We start from the raw sequence: 19,686 nt of genomic DNA, 5'->3' as shown, positions 1-19,686 counted from the left end.
GGGACTGGACCTACAGTTTAAAGTAGGATCCGAACCACTATGCCTCACCGGTTCTCAAACTTGGAACCCCTTGATTGCAAAGCAAATATGTTACAACTATGCCATTGGGGAAGCACCCCTACCATTTGAAGTAGATGATGTAACAAAAATTATTGTGGATGCCGTATGCAAATGGAAGTATAGCATCAAAAGGTAAAAATAATAATAATAAAAAAAAGTCTCTCAGGAGATTTAAAATTAAATCCGGACTCCCCTTGATGTTGAGGTAATTAATATTTGACTAATCTATTAATGGGGAGACTGTTCAAAGAAGTCCTCCCATTAATGACTATTGCAATATTGTTGTACGAGAACCAGTTGGACCTAACTTAAATTTATGTAATTTTCACGAGTGATTATGTCTGAATATAAAAAAGTCAGTAATTTGAAGATACTTAAATCCTCTTTACCACTAATGAGAAAAGCTGGACATGGGTGAATCTGACTCCAAACACGGCTTTTTTAGAGTTGCGTTCCTCTGGTTCTCACACGGCAACATATGACATGAGGTCGTCTTTATGCACAAAGAAGCTACAGTTTAAAGTGGCATCTGCTGAGTATTGAACATGGAATCCCTTGATTACAAGATGGCAACATGCAACATTTCCAATACACCAATGAAGAGGCTTGAACTGTCAGTGAGCAAATGAGTAAAGTAAACCAATTTCAGATAGAACAGCACTGAAAAATATATTTGCAATGAAACTTTCCAAAATCAAGTGGGAGGTGATTGTGTACATTATGAAACATGTATTCATGAAATCAGATACACACTGATGCAGACCTTTTGTACACAGAAAAGGCATAGTTAAAAAGAAAAAAACTGACAACATGGGAACTTTGCATGTAATATCAGCTTTTTAAAACTTCAGGAAAACCCTTTTGTGTGTTCTGTTACAGCTCTTGCAATAACAATCTTCTACAACAACACACTACTTTATGGCAAAAGTAACTAAGGCAATGAAGTACATTGATATTTCATAATGACAAACAAGGCTTAAAAACTGTTGCAAAGGGGACGCTTTAAACAGAATAAAATAAACCTTTTCATGTTTCATCTTGCATATGAAAATATAAATCTCCTTTCTTTAAAGAAATATATTTTAAGGTAACAGCCATCCAAGCCATATGAAATGGCTGATGTGCATTTAACTGAAAAATTATCTGAAAATTCTGGCTCAAGCAGATATTTAGTTTTCTGTTGGTTGAGTCCCAATCTTCAAAAAAAACTATCCAGCAGGTAGTAAAAATAAATAAGTGAACCATTTAAAGTATTCAATAATTAAATGAAAGAAGTGAGGAATTGGCACTGCTAACAATATTGAAATAAAGTTCTGGTGTACCGTTACAATGTTATATTTCAAAAAGAATGTCACAGAAAACCTTTTTCACACAAACTTAATAACATTAAAGCACATCTGAAGATTCACACACACACACATGCAGAGTTGACAGTGGATGGGAAAACTGAATTTTCTTCCATCCCTCCATCTTTGATTTTTGTTGCCATAGGAGGGCGATAGTGAAGCACCATGTTCTTTAAAAGACACCTCCATTTTTGTTTTAGGATGCCAATGGTCCAAATGGCATTAGACAGCTATGCACCTCAAGAGTGTTTTCACCAGCACGATCTATTGGAGTCATGGCCCATGGTCCTCTGGATACCCACTGTTACCTGCAAAGATAAAGAAAGGCCTGTCCTGAGTTTCCACTGTAGATAATAAATATCCCAATAACAATTGAAAGTAACTTCACTCAAAAGATTTTAAAGGATCAGCAGGAATTCAAGTATTAACTTATGAGCACTTCTATAATCTATTCCTTTACTTGAAAACATCTAAAGTGCACATATCCGGTGATGGTTCCCCCAGTCTCTTATGAAGAAACTGTATGTTAAATTTGGCAATCCTCTAAAGCGCCACATTTATAGAAATTTTGAGTACTTTTGTTCAAATCTCAATGTCAATGTTTGACTTCTAAAAATACGCAAGTGTTCCACAAAAGCTCTATTTCCATAGCAAATGGAATGTTGAACAAATGAACATGTAATAGCCCCATCTAGTTGCTGCACTTTTTTACACTCTGTGCAGTGCAGGTGTGCAAGGAAATCACGTTCAACCAACTAGACGGAAAGCAGTGTTCCAGTTAAGAAGATTCAACAAATACCTGTCTGCTGCTTTGAACGGTCATTTGATTAGTTAGCACACACCACGTGACCATACACCAGTCCGAAAGGTAGTGCAGATGGTGCAGACACCAAATACACTACTTGACTCCAAATCAACAAACTAGACAACTCAGTGTTGCACCGTGCAACCAACTAGACGCTTCAGTGAGAGAGTCAAAGAGAGTCAAAAAATGCAGTCAACTAGACGGGGCTAATGTGTTATGAATCCTAGGTGTTTTATAAACTTGCCTACAACATCCTCAATTTACATTCTACAAATTCTATTACATTTCAATAATCTTGTTATTCATATCCAAATTAAACATGTATCATATTTAATCACATGCTCATTGTGTAGCAAACATTATAGATTATGCTAACTGTGAATGTTATGTGAAGGCTTCCATGTAAAGTATTGTCTGGAATAAAAATAGTTATATGATGTTATGAAACATTCACATAACATTTCTATTAATAAAAATGCTTCTACATAAAATTGTTCCTAGCATGGTCTTGTTGTATACTGGTAGGGTTTCTTATTATTATTATTATTACTACTTATATCTAAGAATAAAACGTTTTGATAACATTTGAAGAACTCAGAAATGTTTAAGTTTAAAATTTACGGATAATGCACATTTTGTAATAATAAAAAGGTGAGAGAAGAGAATACTAGACTTATTGTAGAATATAGATAATTATGAAACAACACTGCACATGTATTCATAATACAGTAATGGTACTAAACATAGTACTTCACATCTTTAATAATGCAGTTCATTTATGAGATGAGTGCAATTTAAATACTTCATGGAAAAATTATTAACAATAATTATTCCAGACTTAGAACATCTACATACCTAACAGCCAAGTGTTCCTTGTACCTGCCTTATTCTTATATTGACAAAAGTATCTGATGTTGGAATTCCTCATGTGTCCACCCTGGATACCGAGAGTAGTCACAATATTTTCATTTTAATCGGCTATCTGCAAAAGAGGAAAAGTACTGTAACTTTTGCACAAATAATTGGGTTAACAAGTTGAGGTATTGATCATAATAAGATACTGCACAAAGTTAATGATTTTTTTAAAAGAAAAGATATATATATTCATGTTATTCTGAATGAGAAATACCATCCATCTGATGTTACACATTACTCAGTTGTTTACTTCTGATTTATTTGAAAATAGCAACTGTTTTGAAAACCCCACAAATTCACCTTTTACCGTGTTCCAATAAAAAATAATAAAATATTAAAAGAATATCACTCTGGAACTGTTATCGCCATGAGCACCTTTGATTTGGTTTGTCTTAACAATTATAATTGTATTGTTTTGTCCATGCAAATAGGAATACGAGATAAAAAGTGATACAAATTTGTTTGCTAATCCAGAACTATATGGATAGTATTGAAAATAAACTAACATGTTCACTTGCACAATATACCTACCTACATGGCCAGTCAGCCACTCATTTCAGTATTTATGTTTTATTACATTTTATTGTAGAAGCTGTCTAAAACCCACCACATGATGGATGTCAATAGGTGTTATTATAATGAAACAAAAATAACGTACACTATCTTACCTCCTTTTAACATCCAGCTGCTCTGCTTGTATCAATGGGAACTTCATCCATTGTGAGGAGCAATAACCACCATAGCACTGCACACTTGCTCTATACACTGGCTAATGACCTATAACCATCTGGCTGGTACCTCCATGTTGTGAAAATGAGAGCTTCTAGCACCTATAAAATTATTTCAGAAAAAATAAATATAAATTCTCTTACAAGGAAACTTCTATCAAACAGTTCCCACTGACTCAAAGATTTTCATGCTTAAAATAAATTCATGCTACCCACTGTATCATCACATGACATTAGGTAGTTCAACTGAGTGCATTCTGTTGATGGTTTCATATAGAAAAAAATATTTTCCCCTTTTCAATTGATGGTTATGAATACAGTATACCAAGTACCCCCTCCCATGCACACACACACACACACACATATATACATTACTAATGACATTTTTGTCACAAAAAAAAGGTTTTCTCTCACCAGTGTCTGGGCAACCGAATGGAGTACTTTCACTTTTACTGGTGCTTAGGCGTTTAGGTTAGATTTTGTGATTACAATAAAAAAAAAAGATAATTTTACATTCCCGTCGTGATAAAAAAAATAGATTTGGGATAAATTCTAATGTCCGTAACTCTGTAAATATACGTTTCTATGCCCCCAAGCTTCTGATATAGTCTTAACAACAGTTAATCTTTCCATGGGGAATTTTTCCTGGAAATTCGAGGGTGTACGTAATTTAGTACACTCGACCTGCAATTAATACAACTTAAAACACAGTGTCAAAATTTCCTTTAAAATCTTTATCATCAGTTCACGTACTGTATAAATCATGCGTACCATTTTTTCCCCCTATATATAACATATGGTAGTGGTGCCTAATTGAAGTATTTTATAGTACCGTAATTTCATTTACTGGTTGCAATAGGACAATATGTTGCAGAAAATTAATTGTTCTTATTTTGTGCGGCATCGTTATTTTACATTTTGATGTGACGTGGGTGGAATGTTAGCATACATTTCCCAGGTGTATCAAAATATATTTTGCAGTAGTATTTTATTTCGCGATTGCTAAGCTTAAGGAATGTTGCAAAAATATCAGCTCTAATTCTTACAAAGTACGTGGAACAATGTAATTAACAATAAGAAGGAAAATGGCACGAAGTATTTAATTCTTTAGGTACATCGTAGCAACAATTCACAATACATACGTATTTCACTCTCCCCCAGATTTGTTCCAATTGCCCTTATGTTAATACCCAATAATATTAATAACATACTAACATGACGTACTTACTCGAAATACGACTGAAACGAAGTGGGCTTGCAATTCTTCTTTCTTCAAAACCATCCTCCGCAACAGCTGATAGTGTCCATCTTGAAAATCTGCAGCCGTGAACGAACTCGGTAGGTGCCTGGCTTGTGAGTAGGTTCCACTCGTTTTCTGTTAGCGCGTCCGTAACCGTATTCGTTAACGAAGAGTGGAGACTACACTAAATGGCATTCGTTAGCCTTTCTTGACAAAAACGTCACGAACTCGTTAGACCTTAACGTGTTGACAGTTCAAGACTTAGGCCCCTGGTGAGAGATCTTGGACCACTCCCTGTACAGCCCTGGCCTTGAATGTACCGACTTTCATCTCTTTGTTTAACTGAAGAGGTTTCTGGCAGGGCAAGGATTTGACAGCTACACTGTGGTAGAGATAGTTCCAGTTTTTGCTGTCAGACACATATATACCATGGGCATAAAAGATTTAGTGCCATGCTACGACAAATGCCAGAAGAACGGTGGTGATTATGCCGAAAATTAGGTTAGGACTCCATGTTACTAATGAAATAAATTACAACTGATATTCGGGGTGTAAGGGGTGACCTTCCACGTAGTACACCCAAATGTCAACCTCACTTCCACGTTAGTACAACCTGGACTGAAGACTAACGAGGCTCTGGCGATTGGCATTATGGCCAGTATAATTTTGTTTGTATTGTCCTGTTCTTTTGTCCTTATGTGTGCTGAGTGCCCCTTTACAGCCTCAGCTTTTAATGAGTCAGAACATTTTAATATTTTATGATTTTAGTTGCAACGATAGAGTTGTTATTTGCAATGATAAGGGGCTGGACCCCGTATAATGTGACGGGTGCAAGATAGCCTTAGTGCTGACGCACCCACAATTTTAAATTCAAATTCAATACAACTGATATTCTTGTTTTATTTATGCCTAATCGGTAGGGACCTTACTCTTTTGTTATTTTTTTAAAATTGGTGTATTTTCTCCTTTTTTATTTTTTACTATACGGTGTTATTTTTCCCAAAACTCACATTTTCATTTTAGAGCATTTTCTGGCAAATATCTGAAATTATACCTTCATGGTGTTTTTAAACTACTGTTTCAAATTGTAAGTCACATGGCTTACGTCTCTTCGTGAGAGTTCGATATCTTGAAAGTTATTTTCCATATATTTTTTTTTAAAATTTTAAGGTAAGAATTTTAGATAATGGAATTTTTCCCGTATATACTGAAGGATGCATAATAACTATAAGTGGCGACGCACCCAAAAAATTAAAATCAATCAATCTCACGTGACAGATACCGATATATTATGGCACCAAAAATTGGCATTATCATTTCTTAACTTGTTAGTGTTAAGTTTCCCAAAATTCGCGTTTTTGTTTTAGAACATCTTTCTGCCAAATATACCAGAACTTACATTTCATACTTCCATTGTGCTTTTAAGCTATTTTAAATTGTATGTCACATGGTCTATGTATTTTCGTGACAGTTTGATATGTTGGAACAGATTTTTGAGGAAGTAAAAGTGAAGTGCTCCCCTGCATTTTTCCATGAAGGTGTATATTAGGGGTGTGGAGTTAGGGCCCCACACTTTCTTGATCAAGGCTGAAGGTAGGGGTAATGTGATCAGCACCCTGCTCCTGGCTATCTTTATCCCTCCAAGTTTCCTCAAGGTACCAGCTCATATGATGCTGGGTGGGCGCCGGAGCAGTTTGAATAGGTGGAAAACATCACGATTCTCCCCCGCAGGGAATCGACCCGGGTCTCTTGCATAGTAGTCAGACGCCCTAACGACTGAGCTCCATTATTATTCGCTCGACAAATGCCAATGGTGCGCACAGAGCTTGGTAATTCAAAACATATCTCGTGCGACAAATACGAAGATGTGGTTCCCGTGTGACGGTAGATACACAGTCGATCTCCTGTTAGAACCCTGCCACTTTGGTCTGTGATGCAAATGGTTTTGATAGAAGTTGAAAAAATCGTGGGAAATACGTGATTTAATGTGGCTGTCGGAAATATTCCATGTACGTATAACTCTATAGTTTACTCTTGAGTAAAATGTTGGAAAACTTGCATGTTCTATGTACACAAACATGGCCTAGAAAAGACAAGAATGTTGGATTTCATAGAATTTTTCGTTGCTTTAGGACATTTCTTTTAAAAAAATCGCTAAAAACGCCAACAATTTGCATTTTATGCCAAATTCGCATTATTTCAAACGGGCGAAAAATGTGTCCAGACATCACTGCACATTCCTAAACATTACTTCGCAGCAATTACCATTTTTCACGGTGTTGGCATTTGCGAAAAATCAATGTCCCTACTAATTGGAAATAACTTTCTGGCCACCCCTCGTATAAATCAGTAGATGTAAAGTGAAAATTTAGCAGGGATGGCAGAGAAAAGTCAATTCTTGAAGAAAGTGATTTGCTTTTATGATTGAATGATTCGAGTAAATATGATATTAAAATATTTACGTATTATTATTACTAGAGCCCGGAAGTTCAGGCATTTATTTTCGTTAAAATAGGCAGGCAAAAAGGCATTTATAATGTGGAAAATAGCCACTAAAATGAAAAAAAGAGGCAAAATAAACAAAAAAAAGGCACATTTGGAAGTCGCTTACTTTTATCTATAATTTCTGGCAAAATGTTAAAATCTACATTGGGAAGAGCATTTCAATTTTCACCAAATTCACGCACGTAACCATGTAACTTACCACTTAATGGCACACTAAATTTCGGCATGATGACAACTACACAATCGTTTCCCTCCAAAGTGCAGAACTAAACTAAGGATAGAGAACTTGATTTTGGAATGCATGCAAAGACCCTTGGGCATTAGTGCTGTTTCTTGTCAATAACGTCCTGACACGGACGCTGGACGTGATGACGTAATTGTGCAGATGTTCTGCAACAGGTTTTCAGCAGTCAATCATGCACAAGGAAATGTTAACCGAAAGCCAATATCCTAACTCAGCATGAAATACTTTTCTCCTTTAGCAATGTTGAAACATGCGTGAGTTCAATATTACTTAAATAAAGCGAAAATTATTCACATAATAAACGAAAGAAAAATAAATGCCAACAACGTTTTTTTGGGAGAAAAATAATTTATATACACAGTTTTTTTAAAAAAAAAAAGGTCCAATTTCATTGAAAAAGGCAAAAAAAAGCATTATAATTAAAAATAGGCAGTGGGGTCCCAAATAGGCAAAATAGGCAAAATGAAAAGGCTTCTAAAAACATTCGAAACAACATAAAAAACGTATATCCGGAAAAATTTTATCAATATATGCAGTAGATAAAAAGAGGCATTTTGCCGAACTTCCGGCCTCTAGTTATTACCATTTGGCTCCGCCAGGATCGCTAGTGTAGCAAAATGGCGAGTGACAAGCAGAAGGAAGATTGTGTGTTGAAATTGAGGGAACTGATTCGATCACAATGGTGCAAAGACATTTCAGCACGTAATGTGGTTGTTCCACCCATTCCGAAAGACCTGTCAGAATTACAACGGCAAATTATTAGTGCCTTCGAAATCGTAGATGACGACATCTAGTTTTGGATATGACGAGCTTGATTATCGTCTGGACGTTTGCCGCGCGAAACGTGGTTCTCATATTGAATCCTTGGAATGCAAGTCATTTGAATAAAAATCAATGTCCCTACTAATTGGAAACTACTTTTTGGCCACCCCTCGTATAAATCAGTAGATGGAAAGTGAAAATTTAGCAGGGCTGGCACAGAAAAGTCAATTCTATGATTGAATTATTCGAGTAAATACGAGTATGATATTAAAATATTTACGTACTTATTATTAGTATTTTATTTCATAATATTGGACATTAACCTTACTCAGTGAGAGATTAATGACCATCTCTCATGAGTTTAAACAGACAAGACAGAGAGTGGTGTTCATTGCAATACTAGTGTTGCAGTAAATTTGAGGTTGGGAGCATGCACTTGCCAATTTGTATAACGTTCACCAATGCAGATTTATGTTTCACTTTTTCGTGATAGTATTCAATACATATCACGTTTGGTTGGATTCTTCTTGATGTCTAAGAATAGTGCAATGTCATTGTACACGTATGTTAACTTGTGCGAAACCAGTAATACGTCAGGATGAAACAAAACCTTCGTTAGCACTGCTACATTAAATAAGGTGAAGTGAGCCAGAAGAGTAATAAAATTCCAGCAGCATATTTGCAGTCTAAAGCTCTTCTTCTTTATGCATTCGATTTTTGTTGGATGTTGCAGTCCATGCAATTTCTGTCACCATGTTGTAGTGAGATACTTTGTCGGGTGGCGATATTTGACAAAAATCGTATGTATCAATGGAACCTATTTGTTTCCATGTTCCTTCAGTTTGCCCAACAAAATGCCTTACAACGACGTCCGACAACTATCGGATGGCGCCACCCGCACTTATCCCCTCCATCTGTTGACTACTCCCATACGGACAAGAAAAAATGATAATTCAATGCATTTTCCACGTAATATTTAGAGGCTTAACCTTTACTCCCCCGATGATACCATATGGTACCATGGTGCTGATTACGAAATGAATGTGCTTTTTGGACCTTCATACTCTTATGTTTGGGTGGAAACAGGTCTGGAGCAAGCCTGGGAAATTCATATTGATGACCTACCTCACCCCCTCTCCGCAATATATCCATGCCACATTTCCGAACAGAGTTTCACATTTTGGCTCATTATTCAACTTGTATGGCACCCAAGAACATTAAACATGTTTCAATCTCTTTGAAAACGTCCATTCTTTGAGGAGAATACTAAGGTTTGTGCTTTCTCCCCAAAATAGCGGGATAAGAGGGGGCAAACTAAAGATTTTTGTTGTTTTTTCCATTGAAATTCGGGGGTTGCGCCCCCCAAGCCCCTCTTCCTCGGTCCGGCGTTCTGAATTGTACAGGGTTGCATGCTCTGATGTTCTAGCTGAAAAACAAAACTTATCCGAAGTAGATTGCTCCCATAGTGCCAGAGTTATAACAATTTACCTCCAAAAATGCAAATTACCTATTTTTCGTAAAAAAAAAAAATCACATTTTGGCTTATTATTCAACTTGTATGGCACCCAAGAACATGAAACACGTTACGTTCTCTTAAGAAATGTCCATGCTTTGAAAAGAATACTAAAGTTTGCACCCTCTTTCCAAAATAGCGGAGGAAGAAGGGGCAAACTCGAGATTTTTATGTTTTTTTGAATTGAAATTCGGGGGTCGTGCCCCCAAGCCCCCTTACTCGGTCCGGCGTTCTGAATTGTACACGGTTGCATGCTCTGATGTTTTAGCTGAAAAACAAAACTTATCCGAAGTAGATTGCTCTCATAGTATACGAGTTATAACAATTTTCCTCCCAAGAGTACTCAAATTTAAAATTCCCGCCGAGAACACCCCCCCCTCTCTCTCTCCTCCTGCCATCACTGGTTTCTGGCGCCGTGGTTGTGTTGCGCATAAAAGGGGCCTAAAAGTTGAGGCCGAAACTTACGAACGAGATTTCCTGTTCCCGTGAAGAGCTCCATAACGATATCTTTAAATAAATAAATAAATAAATTTTTAAAAAAAGTCAATGAAGACGAAATTCCCTGACATTTCCCTGACTTTTTTTGACACCTCAAATTCCCTGACTTTTCCCGGTTTTCCAGGTTTTCCAGGTCTGTCGCCACCCTGATTATATATAACGAGGCTCTGGTGACTGGACCTGCTGTTAGTATAATCTTTGTAGGACTGCGTGTGTGTTGTCCTTGTTTGTGCTGACTGTCTGTCGCTTTACAGGCTCAGCTTTTAACCCAGGTAAGGATATTTTAGTTTTCAGACACGCTTTTATTTTTGTCATGATAAGGGGCTGGACCCCGTATAGCGTGACGGGTGCAAAATACCCTAAGTTTTCAGGCACACAAATTGTAAATCAAATTTAAAAAATCTTAACATAGATGTTTCAAAACACCTATTGATCTACTGAAAACAGTAGACAAAAGTTTCATTGGAGTAAGTAGAAAAGAGTCATGAAATAATACCCAAAGAAGTCAACCATTATGAATTTATGTTACATACTTTTTTTATTTCACTTTCCAAAACCTAGGAGCTCGAAATAATACATGGCATGCGATTTACTAGACAGTCTGCTTTTCTGTGATTGATTCGTCGTGCCCAGTCGGGGATAACTTCCGTTCAAGGTAAAAGGGGAAGGAGAAGAAATCCACCACAGTACCATGACGTATGAAGTAACATATTCACAGGCATCCAATGCAACTGATAAGGGTTCACCTGACCTTGGAAGTGTGGGAAACACGTTTCACGCTGGTTTCCAGAATGCTGTGGCTAAATCTGGAACTAACGGTGGAATAAGAAATAGTTTCTAACATATAACAATGACATTTCGCATTTACAAAATATGAGATATGTAGACTTTGATTTATTTATTATAGTAGACGGTAGAGAATTACTTACCACGAAAGTCAAGTTCTAAATTGCAGACATCAAAATGTACTCCAGGTTGTAAAATACATTTGTGATAGACAGCAGATAGGTTAATAAGGTTTACAAGGTTGCTAACGACTCTTAAGACAACGTTCAACGAAGGTTATTGAGTGAGAAAATGGGAAATTGTTAAAAATAGCGGCCTACTTGAGTGAAGATCGAAGATTCGAATCTCTTATAGAACCGGCTATTTTTTTACACTAATTTTTGGTGCATAATATATTTAATGTATTGTCGACATTTATAAGAAACAAAATATGAAAACTCTCCTCCTCTGTAACGGTGCGGTCTAAGACTCTGTGCTTTGGACTCCGACTGCAGCGGGACGGCATGGATTCGAGTCGTCCTGGGTTCTCGGCCTGTTATCTGTATAGGACCAGTGGCAACCCACCATCGTGAGGAAATTGGGGAGCTACGAGTGACTGGTGTAACCTGGTTTCAGATATCTTCTATGGTTCGACGTGCTGACCAACCTCACCTCGTTGCCAGTTGAAGATAACTCTAGGTAGGATTGTGGAAGGGAGACTGACAGTCGGGAGATAGCCCATGGCCCTTCGAGGTTTTAAAATATGAAAACTATTCCTTCCGTAAATCTAATTTCTCGTCATTGTCACGTGAGATTTCTTTTCAGTATGACTCCTGCAATACTAATTAGTTCCTAAGTAGGATAATGAGATGGACAGAGATATATTAAATTATGAGTTCACTGTTCAAAAAATTAGCATTAAGACATTTGTATATTCACATACCTCTTTACAAATTCCTGAGCACGTCAATACAAATGAACCAATCTAGTGCACACTAGAGCCTTGGCTTATCGATATGGGGTATCCTACAATTACAGTCAAACCAAAACCTCAATTCTCGAAGCTGTAGCCTCTCCATGTAAAACGATTGCGTCGTAAATATAATAGATTTTGCTTAAATGTTTTGTGACATTCATACCACCTTTATTTCATTTGCTACAGTAGTGGGAAAGGCCATATTATAAACTCGAGAAATGAGGAGGTGTTTTGACTGAATAGAAATATTTAAAACTAAGGCAAAATGTCTATAAAATTTTATTGTTACTGTGTAAAACCTATGATTTTTTTAAAAAAAAAGCTTCCGAGAAAAGAGGACTCTCTCAAATTGATGTGGCTAAACTTGAATTTGCCAAAATTATTGTTTATAAATTTGTTAAAAATATGGCTTTACTCGATATTGTTTTAACCACACTTAAAACTAAGCTAAGATGCTCACACACTGCCACACCTACATACACCCACGCATACCCACCTACACACACCTACACATACCCACACATACACATACCTATCTACACATATACCCATATTTATATATATTTATTTCTGGTTTATTTCTAATTATTTCTAGTTTAAGTTTAAAGTATTAATATGATAACTTGAATATTTTAATTGGATACCAGGTCCAACTTGTTTATCTAATACTAAGACAATATAATATGCAAAAGTCTTCTAGAATTGCTCTGTGACTCTTTCATTTCTTACATCATAAACATATGATTTTTCACCTATAAGAATAACACTACATATGGTATCATCAGGAAGTGTTTCATGGAATTAACAGATAATTTTAATATTTGTCCTGTCATTAACCACAACTTGTTTTCTGTTTGAGGTGTTGATAACAAACATGGGTCTCTGTGTTTTAAATTCATCTGGTGAGTAATACATGTCAGTATTCCCAATTGTAACCCTTTTGAAAGCTGAAAATGCCTCATATAATTTAAGGAAATCATCCTTGGACATGTCTAAATTATAACTTTCTCTGGGGAACACCTCATTTCTGCCATTTTTAAGATATATGTTCTTGATGTTGCAGTTATCAAATCTACTTGAATTTTTTTCCTGATTATTGTGTCTTCCAGTCTGAAACAGTACCACCACAAAATCTGGCATGTCATATTGTATACTGGAGAATGAATTTGTAGCATCAAACTCATAATAGGTACCAGTGGCGGGCTTCTGTACACATTGATATGTATAAAATTGTAAAGGAACCTGTGGATTTTTTAGAATATCTGCTTTGTATTTAAGAGCATAACTGGCCTCATATTCAACTACTGGAATTCTTAGCTCCATAGTCTGAATAATGCATTTGCCTTCATCAGGTAAGGTATTGGGCAACGCTGCCCCAGTAGAATTTAATGTACTATACCTCATCAAAGCATTATTATCATTGGCAGATCTTCTAAATGTAATTCTTAAACCACCCTTCCACATAATATCTTTGTAATCTGAGAAGAATCCAGGCAACAAGCGCATAGGAAACAGTACTGTGTGACTCTTAGATATTATTTTATCACCAGCTTCAAATCCACCTATTTTGTAGTATGAAGCCTCGGTCTTGGATAATTTTAGTGTGGCCAATGCTGTGGAAGTAATACCAGGATAATCTACTCTGTTTATAACAACACCATGCTTTCTAATCTCAATTTCAGAGAACAAATGTGGCACAAAATTGTCTACCAATCTTATATTTGAGTTAGCCGGATAATCTGTACCATCGAGTTTTACAACATCAAATTTAATATATAGGTCTGCTCTGTGAGAGTGTATAAATCTATCTCCTACATCAAGGTCAACCTCAATCTCTGTGTTGGGTTGATTTAAATTTGCAAAGGTCCTCCGGTTTGGAGGGAATGATTGTAACTCATAACTCTCAATATTTTCCATTTTATTTATTTATTTATTTATTTTTTGTATGTATTTTTATTTAAATATTAATTTCTATGATAGCGGTTGTTGTGGCTCCAGCAAAGTCAACTAATTCTTCTTTTTCATTAGTGACCATCAACTCAATGTAGTCGATTCTATTATGGCACACAGGAAAATATAATGTTGGTGATGGAGTATAGATGATCGGTTCCATGAATTCAGAGTTAGGTTTAAATGTTGCAATGATGCCAGTTTGTTTGTGAGTGCCAACACCATTTGATTTCGTGATCATACCCTCGGCCACATTACAGTGAATATTTAGAGTTTCTATGGCTAAGAATTTAGGTATATTAATAGCAGTGTGTTTAATGACTGGTTCAAGTTTTGTGTTGTTTTCGAATCCCAATAGTTCTCCTATAGTACCCAGATCTACTTTTTCTGTAGCAGACACAATTTCTACTCTGTGAGTGACAGAATTTTGAGTTAACAATATACCTCTGGGTAACTGAGCATTTAAAGTAGACAAATTATACTGCCCTGGAGTGATGACAATTTTTTGGTCACCAACTGCAATTTTGTTGTTGTGGTGTGTAATATTAGGGATCAAATACATGCCATAGAATGCTCTGAGAGCTATTGTTTTGGGATATACTATATCATCATGTAGTTTGAGTTTCAATATTGAATTTTGGCTGGTAAGATGGAATACCCCCATGATGTTTTAGATACCACAAGGCTTTTTGAAAATTTTCAATTGATGGTTTATTTATTTGAGATAGATATTTAAGAACAGATAAACACAAATGTCCACAATTAATATCTTTGAAATTTTGAATACGGGTATTATTATAATAAAGATTAGTTGATTTTAGATATTTTACTAAATTCTCAGGTGGAACACCTCCAAATGAATCAAACACAAATGCCTCATTGTTTAAATATTTAAGATAACAAATCCAGTGAGTACCCTGATTTTTGAACTTATCCAAATTAACTATGCCACACTCTTTGTTGAGTGGTTGTTCTGGTAAAGAATCGGACATGTATACTCCTCTAAAATTTTTGATGCCCAATGGTTTGATTAAAGTTTCAATATCTTGGTTGGTAAGCGGCTCTTGTTTTTTTTAACTTATTCATAACTTTCTTAACACCTTTGCCTTGTTTTTCCATAGCCAAATTATGGCGCTTTTGTTCATCTAATTCTGCCTTATTTTTCTTGGCATCTATTACTGTTTTTGCTATGGGAGCCGATCCCCCAGCCAAGCTCCCCACGGCCCCCAATGCTGCTAAAATAGCTGGGATACTAAATATAGATCCACCTATATGTGATTTTTTTCTAGATTGCTGTAATTTTTTTAATTGTGGGGTACTAAGTAATAATTTCATACCATGTCCCTTGGCAAGACAAGAACTTTTCTTCTTGCGCTGTTTTTTGGTTAGAAGACTATCAATAGTTTTAAGATTTTTAAGACCTGCATAAGGTATCTGATACATAACACCTTTGGCCTTCATTTTTGGGTTTATTATATACATATTCTGGGATTAACTACCTCAATTAAATTGTAGCTAATTTACTTAATATATTACAACCCCCACCCCAGTTTTTGTTTAGTGTTCGTAGCTATGGTAGTCCCCAATGCTGCTATTCTCTCACCCAAAGAAGCATTTTTGCTTACAAATCTACCAAATGCAGCATCTTCTAATTTTTTGTCTGCCACATGTCGCTTGTCAAGATCGGTATGTGTATTGTATGCTATGTCATGGTCTCTGCAAGCAGCATCTAGAGGATTAACACCAGGGTCACCTCTGTTTAATCGATGATCTAGTTTGGTACCGGGGCCACAATATTGATAGCCTGGTATGTGTAGTTCAAATGGCAACTTGTTTATAATGTCATTAACTAGCCCCCGACCCTCGGAGATATTCCAAAATTTAGGTGGTAAAGTATTAATAATTTTTATAAAATATCCAATGCCCTTAGTGTCATTAACTATAAAATTAGACAATTTGGTGCTTATCATGTCCATAATTCCAACCTTTTCATTGTAAAAATTGTGATTCCCAGCATTTTCTTCCCCAGCTATGACTAGCAATCTATCTACAAGTTTCCTGACATCATCAACCCAGACAAATTCTTTAGGCAAGGTGTTGTACTGTTTGATCCCACTACCTGTCTTGATCTGTGACCATATGGGTTTGATTAAATTGTTGTATTTTGCTCCACTGCTAGATTTGACTCTTTTTTGTGTGGGATCATTGTTCTGGTATAGTGCATCTGATTTTATTAATATTTCTTTGCAATGCTCATAATCTTGATCTGTATAGTTGCCAGGTCTCTTCCGAGTCATCAATTCCCATAATCCAGGTGTGCCGGGATATTTAACAAAACCACCTTTTTCTCCAAGATGAGATTCTGAATATACTATTAGATCATCTCCCATAAATGTTACCCTAAAATTGCCAATTCTATGTATGATGCTACCATCACGCTCTGTGTCAGCATATAAGCCAAAGACCTCATCTTTGTTGTCTTTAGGTATGCTTAAATATTTTTGAGCAAGAAGACCCAATTCAATAGGATCCAGAGTAGCTTCAATTCTTCGAGGAGCAATAGGACTAGGAGTATGAATACTAGAAAGTGGGGTGATTGGATAATCTAATATGTTCCTAGCAGCTACAGGTACAAGTTCTGTGATCAAATTTTGATTTTGTTCTGTAACAGTTTTGATATTTTTACCTAGTTCACTAATAGCATCAATAATCGGTTGTTCTGTGCGCTTGTGTTGTTCATAGATACCTCGGTTTTCTACTTTCCATCCCTTAAATCTTTTTACAAGATAATCTCTTAATTTAAGATCATCAATAATTGGTCGTTTCATGGTTATTTTTATATGTTTCAATGTCTAGAAAATTGTTTATTTTATTTCTATATTTACCACTATTAGGTTTTCTTGTCATATCAATTGTGACAAACCCATAACTTTCCTGGTTCCAGCACCTACTGCAAAACTTAGAAAAATTATTGTAGCTCAAGTCGCCACCTACATATTCATCATGTATGTGTTTGAGGTTAGTATGGTCTTGATGAAATACACATATAAAATTGCTGTTGTCTCTTATCCATTGTTTTGGTATTTTAGAAGAAGTCTGTGCCAGGTAGAAGCAATCTATGTTTTTGTATTGGCCCTGTGTAAAAAAATTTCTAACCTTGTTTTGGTTTTCTAATATAATATCATCAAATACAACAACAGAGTTATCGAGACATTCATGGAGTGGTTTAACATCTGATTCAAAAGTGGCTATATCCAGTCCATCATATATCTTCATCAACTGCTGGTATTTTAATTGTTCTAAACTCTTAGAAAAGACATACAAGTGCCTGTTTTTCCAGTCTAACCAGTTGGGTGCCAATAAAAAATTATCAATCATTAGTGTAGTTTTACCACAGGCCGATGGCCCAACAATAAGACATCTAATATTATCAGGCAGCAGCTGGCCATTTCTCTTATTCTCCTGTTCAGGATCTGGTAGTCTTTTTATAACATCCCAGGTGTTCATAATATCACTTTGTCTGCCTCGATCCAACTGTGTTCTGGGAGACCTAGCCATTTGACCAGTATTTTGTTGCCATTTTTGGGAATGACTTTTTCTATGAGATATGTGTCTGGCTGTTTAGTTTTGTTAAGTTCTTCTGCATAAAACCTGCCTTTGAGAATTTCACCTCGGTGATCTTTTATTATATATGTATTACGAGCTCCAGGTTTAACTTGAACCACTGTAAATAATTCGGTACTCCAGTTTCTTGTAAAACCTCTTTTGAATAAGTGCTTATATTTGCTAATTCTTACTTGATCACCAATTTTGTATTTAGGTTTTTTTTGTTGTTGGTTGGTATCTAGGATAGTAAACAGTACTGATCAATTTTTGCTCATCAGATGAAGTTACCTCAGAGGGTTTCATGTTAATTGTAGTGTGAACTGAAATATTATATTTATCTAGAAGTTCTGGTAGGATAGTAATCCATTTATAATTACCTTGGAGGGTAAATTGTTTATACATATGATTTTTTAGAGTTCTGTTAAATCTTTCTACAATAGAGGCCTTGATATCACTGTAACTCGAGTAATGTTTTATTGACCGGCTTTTAATAAATTGTTGGAACATCAAATTATAGAATTCTTTGCCATTATCTGTTTGTAGATAGCGGGGTGATCTTCCACTCTGATTAATAATTGTCCTGAAGGCTTCTGTAACACATTTTCCAGTCTTAGATTTGAGCGGCAATGCCCAGGCAAATTTTGAAAATGTATCTATGACAGTAAGTATATACTTGTATCCTTTGTTGACCTTGTCTAAGTTTTTCAGCTGTCCACTTGCTATTTCCACCAAGTCACACTGCCATAAATCATCTATGCCTTTTGTAACCACTGGCAGTCGCTTATAGTTACGTCTAGCTGGTTTGTGTAATTCATCAACAATAATTTGTCTAGACATGGTATGTAAATAAGAATATTGCAACTATAGGGTGTTCAGCAGCGGATACTACAGGATTTTCTAAATATAATATGTCTCCTATTTGTATTTTAAATTCCAGAGATCCATCATCTTCAGTATAAGATGTTTCTAATGTATTGGGATCTGTAAAATCTTCTAACTCTATTTTAGTGATTTTTGGTTTGTTCTCAGCATTTGTTATTGACAAGGTAGGGTAGTGATGTGCCTGTGGTTGTAACCAATATTTAATTTTGATTGGTCTAAGTGTGCCTCCAACAAAAAAACTGGTAATAAAATTGTGCAGGGGATAGTTTATACAGTTTCCCACCTGGTGTAAATGGTGAATCATATTCATTATTAGGGATACTGTTTAATTCAAGAATTACTGTATGCTTAGGATTCTCGATTAGGCCAGTTATTTCTCTTTCTGCTGTAAGCAATCTACTTGTTACAGATTCAAGATGCTCGTTGATAGTCCTAACAATCTCATCGTGGCCTGGTTTTATTCTTATGTCTATAGTAAGTTTTTTGTATTGTTGCACAATTTCTTGAAGCTGGGTGGCAAAAACAGACAGAGTATTTGCTTGGTTGGATTCCATGGTCCCTAGCTGTTGCTTAATATTAGCTACAATTTGCTGTAAATTTTCAACAACTGCCAATTTAGAATTTTGGGCAGTAAGATCATGGACTTGTCTTCTGATATCCTCAAATAAAGCATGCAGTTCATTAATATGTTGATTAGTTGGAAGAGTGGCCACTGTATGAGTAAGTTGTTTGATCTCTGTCTGGATATTCTTGATATCTTCTGATTTTAGTATGCGATTTATTGATCTTTTAATATTTTTAAGTTCCTGAGATGTAGGCAGATTTGCTACAGTATTCTGCAAAGATGCAAGTGCTAATTTAACACTATTTAATTCACCAGCGTCAGCCACA

At 35.9% G+C, this 19,686-nt stretch overlaps 1 long non-coding RNA gene across 2 annotated transcripts; it reads right to left on the bottom strand.

Annotated features, from left to right (window-relative positions):
• Positions 1-1,285: 1,285 nt before the first annotated feature.
• Positions 1,286-5,367, bottom strand: LOC146005321 (uncharacterized). 2 transcript variants are annotated; one of them, XR_014444007.1, is made up of 4 exons: positions 5,083-5,367; positions 3,785-3,956; positions 3,067-3,193; positions 1,286-1,714 (listed from the first exon to the last, which is right to left on the bottom strand). It is a non-coding gene; the product is annotated as an uncharacterized LOC146005321 (long non-coding RNA). The 2 variants fall into 2 exon arrangements; XR_014444006.1 differs by having other exon boundaries at positions 3,795-3,956.
• Positions 5,368-19,686: the final 14,319 nt, after the last annotated feature.

The sequence above is a fragment of the Lepisma saccharinum genome, chromosome 23 (assembly GCF_977018435.1).
Source record: "Lepisma saccharinum chromosome 23, izLepSacc3.1, whole genome shotgun sequence".
NCBI classification, from domain to species: Eukaryota; Metazoa; Arthropoda; class Insecta; order Zygentoma; family Lepismatidae; genus Lepisma; species Lepisma saccharinum.
Note: the sequence above shows the minus strand (reverse complement) of the source record. Positions and strands in the feature narration are given on the sequence as shown.